The following is a 5,653-nucleotide window of genomic DNA, read 5'->3' on the forward strand; positions in this document are numbered from 1 at the left end:
TACTCCTTTCCTGGCCTGTGCTCTGCTCTGTGAGTGACCACAAGCACTCTTTTCTGTCTTGAAACTGTGAGGAGGATTTCCTCTCCACCTCCACTGCAAGCTCTACCGCACCAACATTCCTCCTCACCCTAAGATTGTCACCTAGACCTGTGACCCAGATCCAAGCACAGGCAAAGCAAGAAAATCCTGCACCAGCAGAGAGATCCCTGCAATCCCTCTCTGATCAGCCTCTCAATTCCCCCTCAGTCTGTGGGCCAGAAGCTCAGGAGGCAGCTGCCACCCTGGGGCGGAGCTCGGGGAATGGGACTGGAACCCTGTGCTTCTCTCTCACCGTAGAAACAGACTTTTCCCACTGACCTTCTAAGTTATCTTTGGTGTTCATGGGTCAAGAGTTCAGGAAGCCACCATGGCTGCCTGCAATTCAGTCCTCTGAGGCCTGCTCCAGGTTTGCTGCTGCCTGCATGCCCACGCTGAACTGCGCTCCTCTCCCAGCCTGGCACAATATACCTTTCCAATCAACCATCCAGGTTGTCTTGGGCTGGAAATTTGTTTCACTTTGTCTTTTTGTGGGTTCTGTTGCTTTAGAATTTGTTTAGAGCCATTTTTTATAGGTATTTGGAAGGGTTTGGGGGAGAGCTCAAGCACATCACTGCTTTTACTCTGCCATCTTTTTTGGCATGACTTTTTTTGGGAAAAGCTGACTCAGAAAAAAAAGCTGCTCCTGATAAAAGTACCGGGAGTGGAACTGCCCCACCCCACTCCACTCCTCAACAAAAAAGGTTCTAATAGTTTTCAGTCACTAACCTAAAAAGGCCCTAAGGATTTATTTGCTCATTCATTAATTCAACAAATATTTGAGTCCCACCAACATACTAAGGATGCTTACCCCATCTGTATAGACGCATAAAATGATAGAGCAAAGGGAACTTAGACCAATTCAACAACCATTTGTTAAATACCTTTTCGATACAAGACCCCTCATTTTACAAAAACAAGTTGCAGAGGTTAAGTGATTTGCCCAAAGTCACATAGGTATTTGGTAGCAGAACAAGAATTAGAATTCAGGTGGTCTTTTTTTCCCACAGTGCTCCCTCACCTGTGCTGCTTGGCATTGTGAGCATTAAATGGGGAAGTGTTGACAAGTAGAAAACTTCTCTACAAAGGTAAGCTCTTGAGTGGTGACTTGCTCGTGAATGTCCCAGGCAACGTGCTGCATCAGAGGAGTGTCCGCCATGTGTTTTTCCATCAGTACACCTGCAGTTAGTGGGGGCAAAAATCAATGTTTTGGATCACAGTGATAGTGTTGTTGCTGTTATGATCCGAACCCACTTTATTTTGGAAGAGATGGGGTGAAGTGTCTACTTATCATCATCCTTAACTGAGGCCCAAAGGGAAGGAGGAGAGATGAGGACAAAGGAACAGATAGTCTGGCAAGAATCAGAGGAGGTTGCCAGAAACTGGAGAGCTCTTGTTGTCCTGACCTTTGTCATTACAGGGATCCCCATGGACGTCAGTCAAACCATCCAGTGCCCTGCTGTCAGGCTCCAAGGGCATCTTGTCCACTAGATTATCTACTGCAGTCATCGCTATCTTGGGTTACAAAGGGCTTACTGTCCACTCGTCAAATCTTCTTGTCTTCTACTTCACCTTACCGGCCATTCTCTCCTTCGTGGCATGCCATCAATCAGATTCTTCACAAGGGGTTATTCTCATTGTAGCAGCCTCATGGACAAACAGTCCAGCAGGATGCTGGCACCAGAGTTTCAGAATCTGTTTACTCATTGGCTAGCTGGACAGGGATTTGCTCATCCCAGCAGTGGCAAACACTGCTCATGCCAGCTGGGGTCTGTGGTCATTTGAACAGCGAGTTTCTTCCCAGAGGCAGCTGGGTTTTTGTAAAAGATGGGAGGCCACCATGTCTACAGACCTGTGTCTGTCACACTTTTCCACCTTGGAAATCCACCTTTGAGTCCTACATCACGATTGCCCAGGAAGTCCATTAAACAACTTGAGCTCTACAGAGACAGTGTCACTGATAGCCTTGTGCCTCCCTAGTGTCTCTCCACCTGGGGGATGGGTAGATAGCCTCACTGCGCATATAATCTTCCTTTCTACCTTGTCTGTTCTCTTTCTTTTACACTCTCCTCCTGCCACCTCCTTTGGGGTTTTGTTTAGCAGCACACACACACACCCCATCAGGATGAGAGTTCTCCAGTCCCTGCCTCCATAGTGGTGGTCACAGCAGTGACCTTCAAAGTACCTTTAAAGGTGGCTTGGAATGGAGCAGGGTCAGGTTAGAGGAAACTTCAGTATTTACCGCCTACTTGGCCCATTTCCTTTACAGTGGAACATGGCCAGCATAGTGAAAACCCAGGAGGCATTGCTTGTCTAGAAAGTTAAAAAAAAAAACAACTAAGGTCTGATTGCTGCAGTTGCTGTGGTATATACGCCATGTTATGGGTGATAGCTGGAGAACTCGTCCACTTGAGAAAAGCATAGTGGCCTTTGGGGAAGGTATTGACACCTTGTAGGCACAGTTACCTTGCTGGCCTAATACATTCAGCCCATGTGGATTGGTACAGGTAGATTTTGGCAAGCTTATGCCACTAGCTTTAAAAAGTGGACTCAGCAAGGACAAGGGCTCCAGGTGGGAATAGACATGTGGCAGGAAAAGGAGGAGGCTTCAGCAGGAGAAGGACGGTCTCTACCTCAGAACTAAACTGGCTCTTGGAATGTGGCCAACACACTTGGGTCTCTATTAATTCTGCACTCCCCCACTGTCTGCCTTGCACTGGAAATGCTTCTCATTTCTAATCCTTTTCCTGATCCTAGATCTATACAGCTAACAGGAATGGAGGGAGGGATGATTACAGATAGAATTCTATGTTTGAGTTTCCATCCAGGATAAAGCTGTTTAATTTAGTAAAATTTAACTGAAGCAAGAAAATGCCTTTAGCAAGCTTTTCATCATTAGCAATGAATCTCCAGAATGTTAACAAACAGAAGTATTTTCGGCTTGAGATGACATACAGAGGAAAGTACATTGACAAAATCACAGAATTTCAGAGCTGGTCGGCACCTCAGCAGCCATCTGGGACGGGCCATACCCCACACATATGGCTCCCCTCATGGATGCTTCTGCCCCCAGATAGCCAACCTCTACCTGAGGACCTCAGAGAGGGGAAGTCCCTCTGCATGGAGGTGTCCCTGTCCACTTCTGGGCAGTTCTCATTGTTAGGAAGCCTGTCTCTCACATCCAGCCTTCATTTCCTTCTTTACTGCTTTTGCCTAACTCTCTGAGGTCTACTCTGGGGGCCAGACCTTCCCTTTTCCACATGATGGCCCTTCAAATATGGGAAGATAGATCTCATCCATTTCCCATCCTGAGGTTTCTCTTCACCAAGATAACCGTGCCCATTTCCCTTGGCTCATCGTTATCTGGCATGAGCTCAAGGCCATTCGCCATCCTATCTTTGTCCTTCCTAAAATGTGTTGCCCAGAACTGAGTGCAATACTCAGGATGTGGTCTGACCAGAACCGTCTATTCCTTCTGTCTAGAAACTGCTCCTGTCTTTCTAGGCAGATCAAAAAGGACACACTGCAAATCCAATTGGTGTCCTTAGGACTCTGGGTAGAGTCTGCTGTTGAGGCAGCTGGGGGCACAGGGCACAGAGCCCCAGGCCTGGAGTCAGGAAGCCCTGAGTTCAAATCCAGCCTCAGACACTGACTAGCTGGGTGACCCTGGGCCAGTCTGTTCACTTTCATCAGCCTCACTTTACTCAGCTGTAAAAAGAGGATGATAATAGCATCTACTTTTGTCGTGTGGATAAAATGAGATGGTATTTGTTTAAAAAATTCTTTTTAAGTGCTTAGCAAGGTGCCTGGCACATAGTAGACACTTAATAACTACTTATTCCCTATCTCTCCCATCCCTACTCCCCATTATCATCTATGTTTGTGCATAAACGTCTTTTTCCTGCTGACGCTAGTGCGTCATACTTCCCTATTAATACCATAAGCAGCCTCCTCCTTAGAGGATCAAGAACCCTCATTCATACTATGGTATCAATTCCTGCAGATCATCTCCGACCTTTGCCATGTTTTGGCTATATTTGCTGAACTCTTTTTTTTCTTTTTTATTCTTTGTTATGAGTAATAGTTTTGGGGTGAGTGTGTGGATCTAATGGGAAGTGTGGGGTATAGAAATTAAATGAAATCAATAATTTTTTAAATAATATTTTATTTTTTCCCAATTACATGTTAAAACAATTTTTAAAGGTGAGTTCCAAATTCTATTCCTCATTCTGTTCCCCCACCTACCCTCCCTAAGATGATAAGCAATCCAATATAATGTATACCTGTGCAGTCATGTGAAGCATTTCCATATTAGTCATTTTGTACAAGAAGACTCAAACAGGAAAGAAAGGAAGAAACAAGGAAACAAAGAAAGAAAAATAGTGTGCTTCAATCTGTATTCAGACAATATCAGTTGTCTAAAAGTGCATAGTATGTTTCATGATGAGTCCTTTTGGATTGTCTTGGATCATTGTATCACTGAGAATAGCTAAGTCATTCACTGTTCCTCACTGAACAACATTGCTGTTACTGTGTACAATGTTCTGGTTCTGCTCACTTCACTTTGCATCAGTTCTTATGAGTCTTTCCAGGTTTTTCTGAAATCCACCTGCTTGTCATTTCTTATAGCATAGTGATATTCCATTACAGTCATGTACATATCATATACAACTTGTTCAGTCATTCCCAATTGATGGGCAATCCCTCAATTTCAATATTTTTGTGCAGATAGAGCCTTTTCTTTCCCTTTTTGAAATCAATAATTTTTAAAGATCCTTATACTTATTACATAGCCAAACATTTAATGGTCCTTTTTTCCTCCTTATCTGTGTCAGTCTTTTACCCTCCAGTCTCTCATAGGTTGGCAATCCTGCCTTTCTTCACCTTCTTTTTCTCTGTTTTCTCCTTAAATTGCTTCTCCCCATCTTTCTAGGAGAACTTCATTCTCTGTGATAACCTGCAGAGTAGAGAGGCACTCCTCAAACCTTTTACTTTCTCCTTGGGTACATAGACCAACATGCACTTTGTCCAAAATTAGCAATTACCTGTCACTGGCAGTCAGTCAGTCAATAAACATTTGTTAAACACCTGCTGTATTCCAGGCATTGTGCCAAATCCCAGGGATACAAAGAAAGTCAAAAGACAGTCCTGGCCCTCCACCGGCTCCCATCTAATGGGGGAGATGACATGCCTATGACTGTGTACAAATAAGCTACGTACAGGAAATAATCAGCAGAGAGAAAGTATAAGAATTAAGAGGAATTGGGGAAAGGTATCTGTTGGAAGGTGGGATTTTAGCTAGAATTTGAATGAAGTCAGGGAAGCCAGGAGGTAGAGATGAGGAGGGAGATTCTTCCAAACATGGGAGACAGCCAGGGTAAATGCCTGGAGCTGAGATATGGAGAGTCTTGTTTGTGGAACATCAAAGATGCGAGTGTCACTGGGTGGAAGAGTAGGTGGTGTAAGAGCCTAGAAGGGTAGAAGGGTAGAGGGGGAGGGGAGGCTGGGTCACCAAGGGCTTTGGATGCCAAACCGAAGATTTTATACCTTTTTGATCCTGATGAAGCAGCCAGTGGAG

This window comes from Vombatus ursinus, unplaced genomic scaffold (genome assembly GCF_900497805.2).
Source record: "Vombatus ursinus unplaced genomic scaffold, bare-nosed wombat genome assembly UNPS02014847.1, whole genome shotgun sequence".
Taxonomy (NCBI): Eukaryota; Metazoa; Chordata; class Mammalia; order Diprotodontia; family Vombatidae; genus Vombatus; species Vombatus ursinus.